We start from the raw sequence: 12,610 nt of genomic DNA, 5'->3' as shown, positions 1-12,610 counted from the left end.
TAAAGTAATTCTTGATTTCTTTCTGGTATTTCCAGCTCAAATTCAAGGGTTGTTACTTAATCTCTTTTATATCACAACTCGTTTTTCCACACTGTTACATCTATTCTTTGTCATGTGTGGCCACTGAAGTCTCTGCTTAGTTAGCTTAGTGGTCAGATAATAATTGGACAGAGATCTCCTTAAATGCCTAGAACCAATAAGGCTCCAAGCCTTTTCTGAGAATCTGTGTGTGTACTGGGGCATACTTTCAGTGCTCAAGGAAGGCAGTTTATTACCCTTCCTTAGCTATCACTTCCAGCTTGTGAGGAGTTTTGAAGTGAGCCAGAGATTAGAACTTAGAGCTTTCTCAGATTTTTCCAAGGCATTTGCACAGCTCTTTACATGCACGTGGCCTTTTAGATCCCCGCTTTATTAGGCAAAAATAATCTACTGGAAAGTAGATCAATGCTAGTACGAAAACAGAGTTCAGATGATATTAACTGCAAAGGGGCTTAAGGAAACTTTCAAGTGATAGAATTGTCATATATTCTTTATTCTGATAGAGAGTTATACAGGTGTATATGTTTAGAAAAACTATTATAATTTATACTTAAGTGGGTAAATTTTACCTAAATCTTTAACTAAAAATGAAGGCTGATAACTTTCAAAACTGATGAAATCCATAAAACAGGGTATATAAGGATGCTCTATGCTATACACATCATGATATAACCACTGAAAACTAAAGTCAGAAATAACAAAACACAGAGACATAAAGGTAGATAATCTTCAAATCAAAGAAGCAATAATTAGATGAAAGCTGGCCTCACAACAGAAACAGTAACAGCCACAAGTAATAAAATAAGTGCTGAAAAAAAGTAACTGTCAACACAGAATTCCACTCTCCACGATACAGAGGTGTGGGAAAGGGCATCCAAAACTCCACAGATATTAGTCAGCTGATGTGTGATGCAAATCTGTGGGGGAACGAAAAAGAACAGTTTATTCTGAACTGTGTGCGTGGTGTTTCATAACCTCACAAACCAAAAGCCATGCCTAGGGCATTCAGGAAAGACTGCACCACACATCAATAAAAAATAAGCATTTTAATAATTAAGTTAATGATAGGCTTTGAAATTAATATGTACATTTTCAAGAGGTCAAACATATACTTATGTTGATTGACCCCTGATTGGATTGAATTCTATCTCTAAAAATTACTTTCCCCTAAGTACTGATCCCTGATCGATAAGCCTGAGAATTGTGGGTTTACTGATCTGTGACTGTTCATCTATTTACTAGGTCCTGACACATCAAACAGAAAATCTCCAGTTCCTCACATCTCTAAAGAACCTCCTGGTGACCAGCTTTATGGGCAGGTCTCTCTCAGGCCCTCAGGATGCAGCAGGTATGAGTCCAATATCTGTACGTGATGTTTCCTGCCACTCTAGGCTAAATCCTTGGTTAGATTAATTTTAAATACCACTTAACCATATGAACAAAGTCACTATATAACCCTTGAGAAAAAAAAGAAAACCTGTTTGGTTTCTGACATGCTTTTATTGAGACTTGTGGTACTTCAGTCTAATAAAAAGTTCCAGCTTAATGAATGGTAGAGCTTGGACAAGACCCTACACCCCCTATCTTTTGGCCCAAAGCTTGGTCCATTACAAGCAGGTTTTGTTTACATGGTTTGTAACCCATGCTAACAGCATTACCCTGGATTTTGACTAGATAACAGCTTTTTTTTTTTTTAACTTCTTACAAAATGTTGCAACAAACCAATCACAAAGTGTACTTCGTGATTTATTTAGAGATGTCATTTAGGCACTGATTAGGATCTTGATAACAAATCTGTTTTGGACTGATGATAGCATCACAGGGTGAAGAAACACTGTGGGAACTTTTAACCGTCTGCTAATAATATAAATAGGAATTGACGTGTTACGTATATCTCAGAGTCTATGTATTCACAAGTTTCTACTGATGCTGTACTGTTTACATTAAAAATTAGCCTCTTGTTTTTCAGATGATAATATTACCTGAAAGCATTCTTAGTCTTTGTTCGTTCTGCTACTTATTATTCAGTAATTACGAAAAAATTTTAATCTCAGCACTGTGAAGAGACTGGAAAAAGGGACAGTATGGGATTCAAAGCTCTCTGTTTGGGGTTACTGTGTGTTCTCTTTGCCTCTCATATTTATATACCCACATCGGGCAACATGGAAGAGCACTGGGAAGTAATAGCCTTGGATATAATTACTAAAACCTGTACATTTATGGTAAGATTAACATTTTTTTTCTCCTGGTTATTGGGATGCCTTGTTGACTAAAACTCAGTGCTTATGAACTTTCTATTAATTACTGTTTTAAAATTGCTTGTTTATTAGAATAAATGGATGACATAAAATTAAGTAAATAAAAGTTGCTACATCTTTGCAAAAGAGAGAGAATTCTTGCAAGGATTTTATGTCTAAATGTAAAGACATCATATATTGTGACATACATAAATAAATGCTTTGAAATTTATTTGATAACTTGAATTACAATTGAGTTTTTAGGGACAGTCTAGTTCCATAATTATCTTATAGGTTATAGATACAGATCACTGATGTTTGTACCTGTTTGATGTCAATTTAGAGCTCTTACTATCTCAATAGCTTCCATTTACCATTTTCATTTCTAAACTGCTGGATTTCAGGGATTCCACAGGGAGGACTGAGTTCAAGCTCCTTGGCAAGGGGGAGATGTGGTTTGAAGCTGACATTTTTGAGCTCTTACAATGTATAAACTTTCTATAATATTAACTCCACTCATCCTCATTATCCTCCAGTTATTTTACCAGTTTCTAGAGGAGGAAAAATATGCTCAGAAAAGCTCATGCAGCTATAAGGTGACAACTTCAGAATTTAAACCCAGGTCTACCCCATTTCAAAATGAGTATTCTTTCTGGGCAACCAGAAAGATTCTTTAATGAGAATAACCAATAGGAAGCTGAAGGAGAAAATAAAAACAGCAGAAGATGATCAGGGAAGAGAGAGTAATCCACATTATAAGAGGGAGAGGCTGTTCCACGGTGCTTTGTACAGCAGACTACAGTCCTGTGAAACCACAGCCAATTCCTACCTGTGTCTGTTAAATTCTTATATTTTTCTCTCTGATCACTTTTAGAGACTTACGTTTGCCATTACTGTCTCTTTCTCCAATGCTTTTACTCCTTGATTTAATAAAATGAAAGAATATGTGGGTAAGCAAGTGTCAGCTCCAACAAACTGTGAAATTATCTTTTTTGATTAGTTATGTCTTAAAACTCAGTGACTGACACTGATATTATCATCAAAATTACAATAATAGCAGAACATCCAACTCTAAAATTTGACTTTCACTTTCTCAGCTAAAAACTATCCTCACATTGTTCATCTATAATAAAATTATTCACTTTATGTATCTGATATTGTAGATGGGTTACCCTTTATTTAAAAAAAATAAGAAAAGCATCCACATAATTACTTTAAAGATTATTCTAGTAAAAGTAACAATCATTGGCTTTTCTTAAATAAAATAAATAAAATAAAATAAAATAAAAACGATTTTATTCTTGTCAGTACTGAATTTTGTAACTCAAAGTTGTTATACCATTAAGAAAGATTAACTTTTTAATATATAAAGGGGATATAAAAATTTAAGTTTTTGATAAAGTGGCCTTTGAAAAATAAATGCATTACCATGTATTTATATGTTAAATTGGAAGGCAGAGTTTTATAGAAGAAAACATTCCCAACCCTGAAAATTTTCCTTAACTCATGTATATTTTTTACCTATAAAATGGCAATACTAATAATAAACACTTAACAGAACTGCTCTGAGAATTAAAGATTATGAATGCTAAAGCTTCTAGTAAAATAATCTCTAAAGTGGCAGCTTTTGTTATTGTTCAAAAATACTTAAGTATCTGTTCAAAACCAGAAAATATCTGAGAAATGAGAAACAAGGCAATTTGCCAAAAATCTAACTTTTAAATACCAATTCAACAAAATGAAAAATTAGCTTCATTTACCCATTTACCAAAAACTTACATTAAGGGATATTCTACTTGATTATGTTCAATTAGCATGAAAACACTTAAGAATTCTTCTTAGTGAAGAATTATAAAATAAGACAAGGTTCATTGAATACTTCGGTGTGCCAGGCACACTTTTTGTGTGCATAAGAAGTTCTAACTCACCTACTACAACCCATTGAGGGATTTATTATTAGAACTGTACAGACAAGGAAACTGAAGTACAGAGAGTAATTTGTTTAAGATCATATAGCCAGTAAGTGGTGGTAAAAAAGCATGGTCTAGAAAAATGGGGGCAATTCTGGCTTTGACATTTACTGGCTGCAACTTAAGAGTTTAGGCATACTTCCTCATCATTAAAGTATGAGGGTTAAATGTTCTCCAAGACCCTGTAATACCTTAAACTCTCTGGAATAACCGTAGTAATAAAGGCTGCTTAGTGTACTATTGACCATGTCATTTTTAAGGTTTTTCCTTTGAGTAAACTGTATAGTGACATGTCACAAAGGTCCTAGAGAAGCTGGTTAGAAATATTAAAAGAGCTTTTTTTAAATGATATCAAATAGGGGATTGTGGGAGTAGGGGTGGAGGACAAAGAACAGGAGTCTATTTGGAGAGGAAAACCAGGACATTTGAATCATTAGCAGTGTGGTCATAAAATTTTGGATTAAGTGAAATGCACAATAAAAAAATAAAAATATGACAGCATGCCTACAAAAAAAAAAGAAAAGAAAAGAAAAAAATGATAGTTGTAAGACCTGGACATTTTTCAGACAAAAATTTATAATTAAGAAATAATTACAACAGGTATTTAAAAAAAGCTACCAGTAAATTGACAGCTTTTGAATGACTTAATTATTAATCTAAAATATAGAATACTTGAGATATTTGAAGGCAATAAGTTTATGCAATAAATCAATACAATGTTATTTTGGAATAATTTTTAGAAACATCCTATTTCTGTTTATTTTGCTAAAGTTTTCTTCTTTTATTTCCTCTTTAGATGCATTTAACGTTTATTTGAAGATGAAAATATTTATAATTTTGTTTTGCTCTTACAGGCTAAGTGTTTTGAAAATATAGGTATTATGAGATATGAAGAGTTTATTTCCATGATGTTTAGGCTGGATTATACCCATCCACTTTCAGATGAAAACCTCACCATGACTGATACAAAATTTAATGACATTCCAGTACATTTGTACTTGCCAAAGAGAAAGTCAGAAATCCCAAGATGAGCTGTAATCAATATTCACAGTGATGCTTTTTGTTTTGGAAGTTTCAGTAAGTTCATCATATAAGGAAAAAGTCTAACTGGCTATCTGATTTTGATATAGGAACTATTCAATATTGAATATAAATATACCTAATTATGTATCCATGCATATATGCAAACTTATATGTATAATATGTATACATATAGCTATAAATATTAGATATTCAATAGAGAGTTAGACATATGTTTGATTAAAATATCATGGAGGTTGTGACTTCTGTTTTTGTTTTGTTTTACTTTTTGGTAAGTATTTTCTTCTCAGTTTTTATACTGAATGAACTTATAGCAAATGAAAGTAGGATGTGAACACAAATCAAATCGTAAAACTTTTTATCTTTGGGATCAGAATATATTCAGGAGCAGAAACACTGAAGTGATACAGATGTTTTACATGCAAATCAGAAGCATATGTTGTTGGTTGCTAGAAGATCAAGTTTGTAGGTACTCCTAAATAATGCTAACAGTGGTAAAGCTTAGAATGGTCACTAGTCTCTATTCAAAAAGGAAAGCACAAAATAGACCTAAGTTAGAATAAGCTCTTCCCTAGTCTAGTTTGCCTACTTATCTCTGGTAATGATTCTAAGAAGCATATACAGCAGATTCAAAATAAAAACATGTAGAAATTTACCTTTATGAAAATTCTGGAAAGCTATCATAGATTGGTGCTGTATAGGGAGACCCAAATAATAAAATTAAATAAATGAATAGAATTGAGCAAAGATACACAGGTAATAAATTACTTTTTAAATGCATTTAATTGTTTTCTTTCATTTTTTTCTGTTTAATTTGGTTCTAAATAGTTTGAGAACCTTATGAAGATATATGAAATATAGCAAGCTACACTTAAACAAATATTAGCATTGAAGATTAGTCAAAGAGACAATAAGCATGGAAAATTAAGAAGGCACGAAGACTCATTAATACACAGAACGCTGAAATGATTAGGCTGCAATTCTGGCTTTCTAGTTTTCTCCTCCCCAGTTTTCTGACAACTAACATATTGCGGAAAAAAACATATTATCAGCTACAAATTTCACAGTGACTTGTCCAAAGAAAATGATTGGGTGACTCAAATAGAGGTTAAAGATTTTATTCAGTGGATGGGCCTGAGGGGCACTTGAAGACCACAGGACTCCTCAATTGAAGAAGGATGATGGTTTTATCATTTTTTTTTCTTTTACAGGTTGGGGAAAATTGAGTGTATGTCCTTTTAGGTTCAGCTCAAGCAGCATATTCAACTTAAAAAAATGGGTTTTTTTAGGTTTTTTTTTTTCAATGGGGCAGGCTAGGAGGTAATTAGGTTTACTTATTTATTTTTAGAAGAGGTACTGGGGATTGAACCCAGGGCCTTGTGCATACTAAGCATGCACCTTACCAGTTCAGCTATACCCACCCCCTTTAGTACATTCAACTTTAATGAAAACTCATGGGTGGAGATGGGTCCTGTGTTGATGATCCTTGCCTGATTTGACTGGTAGAATCCTGAAAACCATCACAATATTACTGCTTTTGCAAGCCTTATGTCTTGCCAGCTACTCAAAATTCAGAGGGTAGGGAAGGTAGGTAGTAATATAGTAAAACTAAGGGGGCAAATGTAGAAGGCCAAGGGAAACAGGGCCCCCCTATCATGTTTGTTTTATTCTTTTTAGTCTATAAAGTGAAAAATGAACAAGGTATAAAACACGAAACGACAATTTCCAAAGCTGAAATGAGACTCTGGCCATAGGAAAAGATTTTCTATTATACGATGAACATCTTAAAACTCCTTACAGTCAGCTATTGATTTTTATAAACATCCTTATACATTTAGGCAGATAGTATGACTCCAAGCATATAATTAGTAAAAGCAATTCTAGAAGCATGTAACATGATGCAGTAAAAGTAAACACTCCTGAGGGATGTGATTCAGAGGTGAATTTTATAATATCTAGGGAAGCAGGTGTTCTGCATATGTTTCAGAAATCCTTATAAAAATTGTTTTCCTTCTCAAAGCTTTTGAAAGAACCTGAAAAAGTGAATTCCAAAGCACACACTAGGACAAGGAAGAGAAGAATCGTTGTTTTCTACTGCCAGTAAGGTATAAAGTCTTTAAGATAATGCTTCTCAAGTTTTAGTGCCTCAGAATCAGCATAGAAGACTTGTTAAAAGATTGTTTGACTCAGTAAGTCTATGGTGGGGCCTGATAATTTGCATTTCAAGTTATAAATTAGGCTCCAGTTACTGTTGGTGCTGCTGATCCAGACATCACACTGTGCTAGACTCTGGTGATCAATGCCGCCTGTAGCTGTGTTCTGGCTCAAAAACTGTTCAGAGTGTCTAGTCAGCTCTGTCTCTCATTTTTCTCCATAAAGATTCCAAGTCTGTGTCACTCCAGGTTCCTAGTGCCTCCCAGTCAACCAGATCAATCTTATTGCTATTTGACAGGAAACAGAAGATACGAGGGATTGTGTGCCCTCAAATTTTTGAATCTTTCATCCTTAGCTCAATCCTCCTTTCTATAAATTTGTTACCAGCTATACCTACCTCTAGCTTCCTTCTTTCTAATACTCACAGAGGAAGAGGCATTTCTTCTTTTGACAAAATTAGTCTTTCTACTTTTTTTTTGCTATCATACAGCTCTTATCCTATTATTTGACTTCATCAGAGTATCTCTATAAATCCTCTGTCTTAATATTTTTTGTTTTTTAGTTCTGAAATGATTCCTCCTAAGCATGTTATTGTATCCTAAACATTCTTATCTCAAAAAAACTTTCCCTACTTGACCATGAATTCCTCTCCCTGATTAGTCCCTTATCGTTTTGCTTTCCTTCCCAGATTCATTTCTATACATAGAGGCTCTAGTCCTTCCCTATTTCCTTGTTTTCCCACCTTTAATTAATTCCTGAAGGTCCATAATCCACTGCATTTGATGAACACCACTCTTTTCTCCTCTTTGACATCCACTGCCCTTCCCTTTGTTTTTTATGACAAAATATCCCCTAGATTTCCTCTGCCAGTCGTTTTCCCAGTCAGTCCCTCTTTCTCTCTCTTCCCCGACTTAAAAACAAAACAAAATGAACAAAATAACAGATTTTCCATATCTACTCTTCATGAATATTCTTGTCCCCCAGAACTCTTTCCTGACCTTCCAATTATGACTCTATGTACTCTGTTTTCCAGTCCCTCATCTTCTCCAAATTCCCACGTGCTACTAACATCCAGTTCTGAATCTCCTTCTCTTATGTGATTCCTGAGTTCTGGATCCATAGATACAACTATCAATTAGACATTTATGACTGGATTAACCACAGACATTTCAACCTCAATATGACCAAACACAATTCATTATCTTATATCCAAACAGCCTTAGACAACAAACAAATTAAAAAACCACCACCCATCCAAATCAACATCTCATCCTCTTGAATGCTTTCAGTAAGTAACAATTATGGTCAACTAGTTACTGTTGCTTAACACCCACATTAAATTACCATGTCCCATTCATTCCACTTCTGAACATCTTGACCTCATTAACACATTTGTGTTACTTCATGATCCTTTGCAGATACTCCTTTCTGATGTCTCTACCTATTCCCTGCTCAACTTTATTTTATTTTCTACATTTAGTGCTCTGGATCATTCTGACATGCAGGTCTGGTCATATGACCAGACCAGAAGGCTTTGTCTAAATTCTTCCGTGATTCTCATCACTGTATAAAATAAATGTCTAAATCCTTTACAATAGTGTTCACATTTCCAGGTTCTCACATTCTTTAACTTTTTCTTGCCAGTACTGTTCCCTGTAATTTTGTTTCTACCATATTAAGCTGCTGGTCGTTCCCCAAACACATGTATTCTCATAAATCTTTCTCTGTGCTCTAGAATGCCCTTCCCACTTACTTCAAGAAAACTCTTACTCACACTTTTATGTTTAGGTAAAGTACTATTGTGTGTGTGTGCACGTGTGCGTTTGTCTATGCTGGAGGGAAAGTCTATGGCTGGTGTGCCAGGCATTTCAAAATGGGTATGTACATCCAAGTCCACACACTGACTTGCCAGAACCTCTCTCAAAATCTAGTTGCTTTTCTTTAGACTCTGTCTTAAATGTCAAAGAATATGGAGGTTTTGAGGAACCATAGTATTTAGTGTTATGGTTTTAGAGAGTCAATACGTCTATTATTTTCTTTCTCCCCTGAATTATGAACTAATTGAAAAGTTATAAACAAAATTCAGGTAAATGTAAGTCAAAACATAATCATTATTTCTAAAGGTTTTGGAGAATGTGTATTTAGGTATTATTTAGGTATTGTTGATACATCACTTGAGTTAGATTATCCCATCTGTGGTGTCTAGTAAACTTGCTGCCTGGAGAAGCAGAGCACAGTAGAATGCAACAGGCCACAAAAGGCTCTTGAGAGGATTCTTATGTACAGACAGTAGGTGGCAGATGTTCCTCAGAACACCAATTAGCATAGTCATCTTTTTACCCTTGAAGAGACTGACTAAAGAGATTCTACTGCAGAATGTGTCCTGCTGATTCAAGTCCCTCTGCATAGAAACAGAGGTAGGAAATAAAGGTTCCTATGTTACACTCAAATCACGTATCCTTCCAAGTTCAGGGCAATATTGCTTTTTAACTACAGGGAGTACTTTGACATTTATTTCTTCATTTCAGAGCATATGGCTTTTGACTTCCTGAACAGATGGATGGCAGACAAACTTGATGCTGTTGTTGTGGGATTGGAGTAAGAGAATGCTTTTCTTTGGCTACTGTGATTTTTGTCTTTATCAAGTAGAGATTTGACTTCCAAGTCAAGTCAGCTATGCCTCAAATATAATTTTTTTAAAAATTAATGTATTTTATTTATCACCATTGCAACACAGAACATTCCTCAAAGGGGTTCAGTATCTCATTACTCTCCTATGATTGTGGGAAATTCTGAGTGACAACCTAGGGTGAGCATTTTTGGAAAAAACTGTTGCTCTAGACACATAAAACTCAGGTCCTATAAGGCCCTAATTATGCCCCAAGTAACATAGCTAGATAGGAGGGGAAAAAAATAAACAAAACATATTTGTGATGTTAGGCTGTATTGGGCTAATAATAAAATTTTTTATATTAGAATAATTCTTATTTGGAAGTAATAAAGGAGGTAAAGGTTGGGATCTGCTGAGAATTTTAAGTCACTCTCAAAAAAGTGATCTTAAGATTCTTGCACTTTGCCACAGCATACCAGAATGCCTTAAAACAGGTCAATATGTTCTAACTCGTGCTGGTATATAGTCTGGATTTCTGAAGTGGCTATTCTCAGGAGGAATTTTTTCTTCCCCCTCTTCCCTAGTCTGTAGTAACAAAAACTATCTTAAAGACTTCTAATCCAATTTTAGAGGACATAGTGACATAATTGTGTTTTGGTGGTGGTGGTGGTGGTTTTTTAGTTTTTAGGAAACTAAAGTGAAAATTTGATCATCTAAACAGTGATTGCAATCATTGTCATTACAGTTACTAATTAGTACAAAGAAGAACTTCCTGTTTTCAGGCATATTTCTAATTTATAACATTGAGATATTCTTTTTACCTCCATAGCTCTTCAAGTAATCTAAATCTTACCAATTTAAAATCTATTTTAATATAGCGATATTTTTCTGTCTGGCTTAGTCTATCAAATCCTAATGACTGGTGGTGTTCTTTGCTCTAAAAAGACTGAATGTACTGCATTTAAAGTAATAGATACCAACGTCTTTTTGGTATATACGTATGTTTAAATTATACTTTGTTTAGGATTTTCTAAATACAATTCATAATAAATATTTAAGAATCATCTCACCAACATTTAATGTTAAGTACAGATATTCACAAATTTTAGCCTTCTGAAGAACAAAAAGAAAAAGGTAGCCCTGAAAACAGGCCAAAAGAAGTATTCTCCTGTTATTATAGGTCCCTGTATATGGGGGGGGGGGGGGGGGAGTCCATTTGTATCCATTGAAGGAATGGTGTGACAGTTTATTTACAAATGAATTTTACCAGAAACAAGAAAGCTGCCTAGCATATTTAAATACTATTTATATTTCAAAATTTTTATCTAGAATCAACTCCTGGACATTATCCATGATAAGGTATGTGCATTGCTAGAGTGTAGAATTTTTATCTAATGACCTTGAAAAAATAGGACACTTGCCTAGAGTACGGTCTCAGATCTGCTCCCTTCAAAAAATCCATGGTACTTAAAAAAAAAGTTTGGATTGCTAGTTACATTGAGAATATGATATAAGCAATAGAGCATCTCTAGGGCAAAATGTACTTGGACTAATATTTATGCTTATATTCTCAGGGAGTTTATAACACTCTCCTTACTACTTACATGTGATGCCATCCACAGACTTTAGATATAAGGTTGAAAACATTAATACCAATTTTTAGTTTTTCGTATATTAAAAAGTTAGTAGAACACTCAGGTTTGATTTTAGGAAGATTAAACAATAAAGCCTGGGGTTAAATTGTGTCTGTTTGGTATTTGAAAGCTACATGGACAGATATAGCCATAAATGGTACTTTTAAAAATTGTTTACATAAATTGTTCTTTTTTAAAGCTATAGACTAGCTCCTCAACACCACTTTCCTGCTCAGCTTGAAGATAGCATCACTGCTATCAAGTTTTTCCTTCAGGATAAAATTCTTACAAATATGGAGTGGATCTCACTTGAATCTGTATTGCAGGAGACAGTGCTGGGGCACTTTAACAGCAGCGGTGACTCAGTCGGTACATTAGTTTTGTCTTTAAACTGGGAGGTAGAGGTCAAAGCTCACTATTTTTCCCATGCACATACCCAGTTCTTCCAACACCATTTGTTGAAAAGACGATCCTTATCTCATTGGATTACAGTGATGCTTAAGTCTAAAATCAACTGACCATAATGTTACTGTTTCTGACTTCTCTCTTCTGTTCCATGGGTCTACATGTCTATCCTTATGCTAATACCATGCTGACTTCAGCTTCTTTTTTTTTTTCCAAAATTGTTTCTAGTACTCCATATCTTTTCCATCAAATATTAGGATATTTTGTCAATTCCTAAAGGCTACTAGAATTTTGATTTGTATTGCATTAAATCTATAAATCTGGGGAGGACTGACATCTTAATAATATTGATACTTCCAATTAATGCATATAGTCCTCTTTAATTTCCTCACTAATATTTTACTATTTTCAGTGTAGAAGTCTTGCAAATCTTTTCTCAGATTTATTCTTGAGTTATTTTGAATAAATTTCATCTAAAATAATATTTTCCAAATGTTTACTGACAGTACATAGAAATAC

The 12,610-nt window shown here is 34.2% G+C and overlaps 1 long non-coding RNA gene across 1 annotated transcript; it reads left to right on the top strand.

The window, feature by feature from the left end:
- The first annotated feature begins 1,883 nt into the window (after nucleotides 1-1,883).
- On the top strand, nucleotides 1,884-10,492 carry LOC116665738. The gene is made up of 3 exons (XR_004322389.1): nucleotides 1,884-2,261; nucleotides 7,308-7,392; nucleotides 9,970-10,492. It is a non-coding gene; the product is annotated as an uncharacterized LOC116665738 (long non-coding RNA).
- Nucleotides 10,493-12,610: the final 2,118 nt, after the last annotated feature.

The sequence above is a fragment of the Camelus ferus genome, chromosome 1, assembly GCF_009834535.1.
Source record: "Camelus ferus isolate YT-003-E chromosome 1, BCGSAC_Cfer_1.0, whole genome shotgun sequence".
NCBI classification, from domain to species: Eukaryota; Metazoa; Chordata; class Mammalia; order Artiodactyla; family Camelidae; genus Camelus; species Camelus ferus.
The sequence above is the reverse complement of the archived record's forward strand: the minus strand, read 5'-3'. Positions and strand labels throughout refer to the sequence as shown.